Source organism: Zootoca vivipara, chromosome 9, assembly GCF_965207765.1.
Source record: "Zootoca vivipara chromosome 9, rZooViv2.hap1.1, whole genome shotgun sequence".
Taxonomy (NCBI): domain Eukaryota; kingdom Metazoa; phylum Chordata; class Lepidosauria; order Squamata; family Lacertidae; genus Zootoca; species Zootoca vivipara.
The window spans coordinates 41090873-41101566 of record NC_142592.1 but is presented as its reverse complement, the minus strand read 5'-3'; positions in this window follow the sequence as shown (position 1 = coordinate 41101566).

The window sequence follows — 10694 nt, the reverse complement described above, 5'->3', positions numbered from 1 at the left end:
CATGATTGGGGAATTTGTTTCTAGATGTCGGATCATCTGCACTTCTCTATACTTAGAGGATCCAGAATGCTGTCATGCGAAAAGCTGTATTTCACAATCCTCTGCTGCTGCAATCTTTTTAAGTGGTCTGATCAGGAGTCCCCTGTTTAGCACTGTACTTTCTAGATTGCCAGCCAGACTGAAAACTGTGAAACACCATCACACAACCTACCTTTCTGCATCCACACCAAAAGCCACTGAGCTAGAGGCTGTGACACTGCAGTTCTAATTTCTATACATTGCTTCTGGAGCTCTGTTGTGTGTGGTTATGCAGTAGATATGCTCACTATCCACACAGTGTTTGCACTTTGATCCACACTTCCTTTAGGGATATGTTACCAAAGTACTGTATGAAACATTAATGCACGTGAAAATGGGCAGGAACCTCTGCTAATCTAATAGTGTGCAGATTGCATACTGATAATATTGGCAGAATATAGGACCTATGACACGATGGATATTCTCATAGCTGGTTTTGCTGTGCCCATATTATCTCTCACCTTCGTTTCAGGGCATCAGTTCTGACTGTAGAGTAGGTTTCGTTCCGTTGTTGGCAGAGTATGTCGTGCTGTGTTAACACATCTGTTCCATTGTGAAGTACTAGTCCTGTGGACATCAGTTTCACCAGTATACATTTCATGTTAGGGACATGTGCCTTTGATTCTCTACCATACTCATGTGTGTACATTCCATGTTAAGGCAGCACATACTGTTAATATCTACATCATCCCCCAATTACAGAGACATGTCTATACTTTGGAGGCCTCATTGGAATGCATTCACTCCCACACCATAATTCCATAGAACCTAGTTCTTCTTCTCTACATTCCATACTTTCCTCGCCTCGCCTGTCAAGTGCTGCCTTCTCATACACTTGGATACATTCCATTGCTTCCACGATCTCATTCAGTGCCATAGTCCCTGACAACTGCACAGTACAGCAGGAACTTGGAATCTTGCTGGAAAGATGCTCGCTCCTTCATTGGATTTCCTCCCCAGTCTGTTCACAATGAAACCACACAGCCAGCCGGGAATCGCTCTTACTTGAAAATGTGTGGCATGCTTTGTCAGCAGCTGCTGAATTTGAGCATAGCACATTGCATAAGGTGGTATGTGATTTATTGTGAGTGGCTGCCTGAGGACACTTCTAGTGTGAGTGAGGGTAGTTTCTAGCACAAGGTGGGGGTAAGTGTTTTGGTACGGCTGTGTGGAGCTGGTCTCAAAACAGGTGTAAAGACCACACTAGGTCTCATTCCTGCATCAAAAATGTCCACAGAATTTGTGTTGCTTCAAATATACAGAACAGGGTGAGATTCCTGCATTGCAAGGGGTTGGACTAGAGGACCCTTGGGGTCCCTTCCAACTCTATGATTCTGTGAGGATGAGACACCATTTCCTAGGTGCCCAGAACAACAGAGCAGCTTTCTGGTGTGGGGTCATGTGTGTTTAGAGCATGGATCTTGGCTAAGTATATGCCATTCTAAGCATTCTAATGTACTGTATTAAATTGGCTGCCCCTCTCCAGGGATCCTTGCACACAGCACTAAGCTGCATCTGGGCCAGTCTTTCCATTAGACAGAGTGAGGTGAGTTGGTTGCCTGAGAAAGCAACTTTTGGATGCCCTACCAGGGTGGCAAATTGCTTGTTTATATTGTGTCTGTAAGTGTTGAGTTTGTAAGGCACCCAAATGTCTTGGTCAGCAGTGAGCAGCATGCTCCAGTGTGCAAAGATCAGATGGCACAGACAGAGCTAACCATCCATTTAGCAAGAGGTGATGCACATTATCCTGCTCCAACACGTAACATGCCTCTGTGCAAGCGCTACAGATTATTTTAACCCTGCACAGTCAACCCCTCCTTGGAGTCCTCCATGGACCAATGCAGAAAGGGACCTGCACACACAAACCTACTTCTGTGTGCACAGATTGCCTTTGCTGGAGTGGAGCAATTATATTTTTGTTAGAGGGCATAAGACTAGGAAAAAGGCAGCACCATAACTTTCCCAAGTTGCTCTAAATGGGCACTTTCCTGTATCCATGACTCATTTATTACTATATCTACTATAGCCATAGTCTCTGAGTTTCACTTGGAGACCTGTTTTCTGAGCCTTGATTTCATTTGTGAAGACTAGGCTACCAATGCAAATGAATGGACCCCAGGCTGAGCAACGGGGGTAGCAATAAATATCCCATCTGGGGCCAGGAGTTTAAAAGACTTTGTGGACAGGCTACATTATTCATTGACAGCTAATACATAGAGGGGTGGAGGGTTCTGTGGGACTCATCATGACACACTTTTTTGAACTTAGCCACATAATCTTTTTCCTTCCCAAGTTTCTTTTCTCAGGGTTGCATCACATGATAAGGAGAAAAGGAGATGCATCTTCAGTGAATCAGCCACATGACTCTGCCTGCTGCAAATATGCTTTTCATATTATGTCAGGTATCTCTCAGTGTAAGATAATCTCCATTAGGAAGTGACTCAATGACCACACAAGCTTTTTGTAGGCATATTGATTTCAATGGAACTGCAGAATGTGAGTACAAATAGTCATTGAGTAATACCCTTGACAGGGCTGGCCCTACGGCAAGGCTGGGTGGCACAGGCTGCCGGGCCGCCAGGAGGGCACTGCTGCTGCGCTGCTGCGCTGCACCCGCCAGACAGCCGCGCTGGGAAATGGGGCAGGGGGCGCCGGAGGGATCTTTGCACCACGGCGCCAGGGCGCCAGATATGCTTAAGACAGCCCTGACCCTTGATATTGAGAAGTGCTGTAAGGAAACAATTTTTTCTCTTTTCTGTTCAAAATTAAAATTACTGTGCACATGAACCTGGGTATATAATTTATATCCTTGCCATCCAGAAGTGGTTGAGTGTGAGACCAGCTACCCAGGTTCATGTGTCCAGTACTTTTAATTTTGAACAGAAAAGATAAAAATTAACTTCAGCCACAGAGACTGATCAATCATCTTATGGTGTATCCAGCCCAAACTGATTCACATTGAGTACTATTGAGTGACAGCTCAGTGGAAGTTTCTCACACTTTTCTGTTCCTATCCTTGAGGACAATTGAGGAACTGCATTTGTTACCAGCACGAAATCCACAGTATATTTTCTGTTTCACGAGCATAAAACATTTTCGAAAAGCCAAATGTATAAACAAAAACAAGTCACTGAGTTTTGTGCCAAAATCTGGGAGTTAGGATAAATGGTTAGAATTATCCCACCTAAATTAGACGGAAGAGGCATCAGCCTATATTTGTGCTTGACTTTGATTAAATAGTAACCACATAAATTGTGTTCTTCAGTGACAACTTCAGTGAATTATTTAAAAAGGGGGAAATCAGAATTAGAAGAACAAATGGCCTGTCTACCTTCTGTGTGAAACCCTGGCCTCTTCTCTTGCTTTGTACTGTTCTGTGTGCCAAGTCTTCAATGGTCTTATCTATCCAATTCTGTATCTTACTCCATAGGGCTAACTACCTGCAAATGAACAAGAAGTAAAAATATTTTTTGTTTGTAATGTCTGTTTTGATTATGGAGCAATCTCATAAGAGAATTGTGGTGTTTTGGGAATTTGTTGGGAGTTTGTCACTTTTTGTGTGTTCCTAAACCTACCAGTTTGCCTGTGAAATCTTCAGAATGTAATTGTTATGATAATCTCATGTGTGAATGTTCTGTTTCAGTGGTGGATTTTTATGCACATGTGATATTTTCTTGGATCATGTGTTTTACATGATTGGGCTTTTGTGAGACAGTATGTATTTTCCATTATTGGAACCAACATTTCAGCAGGGTTTGAATCTGATTAATTAGAATTAAATGTCAAATTTCAATCTGCTCAGAATTTAGAAATGTTAAACTGTTATTTCTATTTGTAACTCTTTGGGGTGAGAAAGCTGAACTAAAGAAAGTTGAAAAGTTACTCAGTGCTCTGGAACGTTCAGTTTACCTAGTTTTGAAGTTCAAAGTTGTGAAAGTCAAAGACTAATCCTAAACAGACGCATTAAGAAGTCTCATTGAAAACAGTAGGAACTAATTTTCTGAGCAAACATGCATAGAATTTCTCTGACATTTGGAGCAATTTCAAATGTGTTATGAATCTAATTTAACTTGATATTTGTTTATTTTTATTTTTCAGATTTGTTCTGGTTCTTACTATTGTATTAACTTGTAACATTTGGAAATAGAACAGCTTAATGGTTCAGATATCAAAACACACATGAGAATTGCGTTTGAAAAACAACATGGAGTTTGAAAACTTGAGTCATAAATTGTTTTGCCTTGGATTATCATGCCTATTTTGGACATCTCTCCTAATCCAGAGCCACCAATTAGTGCGCAGAAGGTGGTTTCCTCTCTGTGGAAGTAGGTAAACCTGCAAGTTGCCCATGGAACCTGGACACTTATGGGGAGCACCCAGTTGTCATGTCACCTGCCACAACTAAATGGATACTGAGAGAGACTTCTCAGGAGCTCCTCACAATAAAGATTTGTTTTGGGGAATGTATGTGGAGTGCTCAGTCTGAATCTAGGATTCCTTATGCCCAGCAACTGTCCCCCCTGAGAACTAATAGAAGCTAGAAGAGGCATGCAACTCTCCAGACATGATTGCTCTGTGAAGATCAATGAAGCTACATGTCTTCTGCTGTACACATTAATTCTCTGCATTGGGGCTGTTAGGTTTTGTTGTCAGCATATGTAGGTAAATTTATTGTGTGAATTGTAAAGCACAAAGCAGACTCTCCAGCAGGTTTAGGAAATTTAAAACTGCAGTAATGCCTCTGAAGTATATACTGAAGTTAATAAGAGGTCCTTCTACTCTGACCCTGCCTGATACAGAGAACTCCAAGCAAAACAGAAGGCTGCAGAGCCAACTACGTTGCTTGCAATGCTTATTTGGTGACTGGAGTTCCCCACTGTGCAATTTTTTTTCACAGCTCTGGTTTTGCTCCATGATAAATCAGGAGCAGGGAAAAGGAGGAATGTCCAGACTGAAGTTAAGGATACACTGCAGGGAACATACTTAATATGGGCAGGGGGTGAATAAGCTGTGACCTTGGTTTCCACTACAAATACCTATTTCTCCCCCACCCCAAAATTTTCTTCCATTGACAGATAGTTCCATCCTGTGAATTTAATTCATTTGCCTCGGAGCTAAGGGAAAACAAAAAGTAGCCTCATCCCTGTCTGATGTTGTGCAAAGTATGTTCTCAGCTTGAGTTTTGCACTGTTTGGTCATAGATGCTCCTGATGAAATGCAATTTCATGTTAATTGTTCTATAGTGCTGTATTATGAAAAAAGTTTGAAATCCTAATAAACTATGTGGAGTCAATCAAGCGCATTGTGCTTTGTTGACATTGATGCATGTATGTTAATGTTTTTAACAAGCAACTACGCGATGAGCGCCACAACCCCAGAGTCCTAATGGTCCTAACTGGACCTAATGGTCAGGGGTCCCTTTCAGCGGCATCACTAGCCTTCTGGCTGCCTGGGGCGGCAAACCCGTAGGCACCCCACCGGGGGGCGAGGCGTCCGTCGCACGCATGCACCGCAAAGCACGACGCACACGTCATGACGCAAGGCGCATGCACGCGCAGAAGGCCTACGACGCGGCGACGCGGCAAACCTGCGGAGTGAGGCAGTCTCGCTCGCATTGGGGCTTAAGTCGGAGGTGGTCAACCCCATCCAGCCAGCTGCCCCCTGCCCAGCCTGCTGCCCAGGGCGGCACACCCCCACCGCCCCCATCTTAATATGCCACCGGTCCCTTTACCTTAACTTTACACAACTGCAGTGGGGCTTAGGGTTTGGTTTGGTTTGGTTTGGTTTGGTTTGGTTTGGTTTGGTTTGGTACAGAGAACAAGTGATACAAATTGGCTCAAACCAGTTTGTTACTAGCACAATAGCATCATCAGTTGCTTACCACAAGCCACACCTTCTGGAGCACATAGCAGCCAGGGTGATATTCTTCAAGAAACTGCCACAGGCCCAGTCCTGACCAGGAATAAATCCCACATTGGATCCTGTGACTGCTTTGTTTTTCTTTTTTCAAAATACAAGTGATTATTGTAACGTGGTTTGGCCCTGTGCAGATTTTTCTCTCACAACTGGCCCCTATTGTTTTGCAAGTGCTTAGTCCACCAGGGTGTACAGCTTTTTGAAGAAATGGAAGTGCTATATAAAACGAAATGGTGACATGACCATATCTGTACACATTCATACATTTCAAGATTCCGTGAAAGGACAATGGGTTGCTTATTTCTGATTGACTGTGAATTCTCATCTTCAGTACCCTGCAAATGCACTTGTGACATGAAAATACACATTTCCAGATATATTTTTTAATGACCGGAAGGAGATGAAATTACTAATATCTTGTCTCAGTTCCCAAATGGTGAATTCCGGATACTCTGTTTGTTCTGCTCAGGGCTGCCCCAAGTCTCATGTTTCTGGCTGAAGCAAAGGACAAGATGGCATCCCCTCCAGTTCCATGTACGAAAGCTGATCACGTTGGCAACTGAATCTTCCAGTACTGGTGGTGATGAGTCTTTCACTGCACTTGAAGGCAGTAGGGCAACTTAGGGCAAACCATGCAGCACACACAACTATATTCTTCCAACAACTGGCTGCTGCTTTTTGCCACAGACACACCCAAGCAGTTGCTGCCTGAGGCAGCTGCTTCACTTGGATAGCTATGCTATTGCTACTAAAGTAGAATGGAGCACAGATCTTAAGATGTCTTAGTTTCTTAAAAGTGGTTTTTAGGCATTTTACATCAAAGAGCCACCTAGCAATATGTTTGTGTACCTATCCCAGCATTTCCATGCACCCATTATGGATTTTCAGGCTTCCTTTTCTGACTATAAGCTCTTTGCTCTATGATGGAGGTTGCTCTATATGGGACCCCCATGAGTTTTTGAAGTGAGATGTTGCAGTGGGAATTGGACTTCAGAGGTCACACTACACCCCTGGGAGTTGGACCGGCAGGTATTTGAGTCCATTCCCTAATGAATACTGAAAATCTGAACACTATGGAAGCAAGTTGTGACCTCAAAAACATAGATAATTATAACACTTGCAAATATGTGTTTCCCATTGTACAAAATATGCATTTTTCAAATTAACATTAAAAAAAAAATGGCAGGGCATGGTCCCAAGAAGAGGTGCTTTGTGAACATACCAAAACCTCCTTCCTTCCTTACTTTACTTGTTTACATTAGCCAATATTCCACTGTCAAATTTGGGAAGGTATGCAATCTGTTCAGTGTTATTGTTCACAAACTTTTTGAACATCACTCTTGATCAGGCTTCCTCAAACTCAGCCCTCCAGATGTTTTGAGACTACAATTCCCATCAATCCCTGGCCACTGGTCCTGCTAGCTAGGGATCATGGGAGTTGTAGACCAAAAACATCTGGAGGGCTGAGTTTGATGCTTCTGCTCTTGATGCTTCTACCAAGTCTGATACTTGGTGCTGTGTGGTGCAACCAAAATAAATGAATTCCAGGCTTGCCATCTCATTACAGTACTGCAGTTGGCATCTTGATAGCCTGGTAGACCTTTAAATAGCACGGCTGTGGAAATATCACCTATAATTAAGAAATGTATGCATCATTGGTTTACACCATTTATGTAGACTTGTCTGGGGATGACAGGGTTAGCGTGGCAAGAATGTGGGAGGGTCAAAGGTCTGGTATGGAAATAATGTTAGGATTCCAGGCCCTTCAAGCTTTCCACAAAAAGCTTATTGTTCTGCCCCCTCCAACTTTTATGCTTCATAAACAAACACTAGACGGAGATGGCAGTGGGCATGGTGATGACTGGGTAGATATGTTCTTTCTATGTATGACTTTAAGTATATCACAGGTAATGATTCAAGAAACTCAAATGATGCAAAATGGTGAAAATTAAGCCACTATGAGGTGGAATGTGAAGTGAGAAGCCAAGCCAAAGAGGTCCAGAAAGGTGCTGTAGAACAATGTTTAAGAAGACTTTTACATGCATTTATAAGGTTGCTACACTGCATCACTATGATCAGAGGCAGTAGCAACAGGAAGTATTGAAGAGGAACTTCCTTTTGAGGGGATTTACTGCTCCTGTTGCTCTTCTAGTACAATTGTAACCCTGACTACTTTGGTGGCCTTGCCCTTCCTTCTAGACCAGAAGTAACTGACCAGGGATCAATGACTGAATAACTAGGTCTACATATAGACACCAGCATAAGAGCATTTATGTTCTGTTAACTCACTGGCCTATCGAGATTGTTTGGGGCTGTTAAAAAAAAGAAAAAAAGACATGGGAATCTGAGAGAAATCAACTTTAACAGGTTTGTCCATCCCTACGTCTCATAGATCTGGGTGGGTTTTTTCACAGTTCCAAACTTCTACAGGGTTGTGGGGGTTTTGGGGGGGGGATGGTGTCTTTTCAGAATAAATCCAGTTAATACTTCCATAGGTGAGAGATCCAGGTAAAACTGATTCTATTGTACAGGCACCCCCAAACTGCAGCCCTCCAGATGTTTTGGCCTACAGCTCCCATGATCCCTAGCTAACAGGACCAGTGGTCGGGGAAGATGGGAAGTTTGGGGATGCCTGCTATTGTATGTTCAATTTGCCATATTTCAACATATTTTGGTGATGATCTCTTGTCAACACAGCTTATCAGCTCTGTCCGGGGTACTGAAAAACCTGCCTCTGACTGCCCTTGTTTTGCCTGTGAGCTGCCTGTCCTTTCTCTCTGCCCCAGAACATTTGTCTGGACCTACTCTACATCCTCTTGACCTGTCAGTGGACTCATCATTGCCAGAACTGGATATCTTCCTCAGCAAACCTGCCATGCTGCAATCCATTGGAATTCTTTCTTGCTTGCACAGAAACAGAGGTTAACTTTCAAAGAGCAACACTGGTGCATTTAAAGTGTTGTTTGTGCTTTCTGATGAATTGTGAGCTGCTGCAACACACCACTTGGCTAGTCATATCTCACTTTCTCCCCTCCAGTGGAGATACTCTTAACTGCTAAATAGATATCTATATACAGTATATAAAAATATAAAAAGGGCATGTGGGTGTGTCTCCACTTGTCTCCGAAACCGCTTGACCGCTTTGTGTTCAAATTTGGACGCAATGTCACATGTGAATACGCAAAGGATCTTATACAGTTTGCTTAGACAGATGTCACACCTGATGCAGGTAAAGCAGGTAAAACCAACTGTTCCAGAACACAAAACTCAGACAGCCGGGGATACTGGGAGCACAGGAGAGGCTGCAAAACAGCGCCCTCTAGTGACAGCTACACTGGTACTGCACCTAGGAAAGCTTCCCTCTCCACAACAGCTCGGCTTGGCTTTGCAGACTGGACCAAGTGGAGGTGGGGCTCACCTGGGAGGGGGAGGGGGAGGCATAGCTCATAGCTCATGGGTCGGGACAGGATGGGGACAGGCACAGGGGATGAGCCGGGGGTGAGGGGAGGAGGGGGTGGGATAGCTCATGGGTCAGGACAGAGTGGGGGCAGTCACAGGGATGAGCCACAGTAACGCGTGGCCGGAACAGCTAGTGTGTGTGTGCGTGTGTGTGCGTGTGTGTGTGACAAAAATAATAAAGAACAATAATCCGGTAATTAAAAGCAATTAGGTCAGGGGTTGCCAATCCTATGGGCAATCCTATTTGGGACCTATGGGCTCCTTTTCAAGCTGGAGAAACTGCATGGTCACCCAGCATACAGTACCACCTATTCTTTCTATTTACCGTAGAGTGCTTATTTCAAGCCCACTTTCAATAGGGGGTAGGGGTGGACTGTGGGCACCACTGAACACATCTGTGAACATATGTACCTGCACATACCGGAATCAGGACTTCTGAACTAGATCAAGAACAAACACATCTCAAGACTGAAAATAACATTCAGGCACTAGTGGTGACCTAGGACCAGATCCATACCCTTGGGGTTGTTGTGAGGATAAAAGAGAAAGTGGAGAGAAACATACATGCCACTTTGAGATCTTTGGAAGAAAGGTAGGAATGTAATTTTTAAAAATGACTGCAGAATTATTGTAATAGTAAGCTTGAATGGAAAGATTACAAAGGAGAGAACCCAAAGTCCTTTGCCGTTTGGTAGAGTGGGCGGAGAGGCCTGTGGTCCCACCTCTCTCCTCTTCCCTTAGCCTGATGGAATGGCTGCTGTAGATGATGATGATGATTTTATCATTTATATCCCACCCATCTGACTGTTGGGATTTTCCATTCCACCTTTAGTTGCAGACATGGGATTATTATGTGTCACATGTCTGCTTACATTCCAGCACCAGTTTGCTGGTGTGAGCAGAACTTCCGCTGTATTGCTTTTGACCTTTTCTCCAAGGAGATGGCAAGGAGAGATGTCATGTTTCTTTGTCTTGATTTATGTTTAATAAATCCGTAGTAAATAGTATGTATTCATAAGCCTCACTCTCATCTGTTGTGCAGTTACTCTGCTAAGTATAGTGTGCCCAAGTCTGGGAGGCTTGGGTCACTGATTTATGTCGCTGGTCGCTGGATCGTTGCAGCGGCATGGCTGGAAGGAGACGATCCAGCTGGGGCTAGCCAGGTGGCCTTTCAACCAAAAGCCAACACTGACTGGGTTTCCCCAGCCACTCTGGGCAGCTTCCAACAAATATAAAAGCAT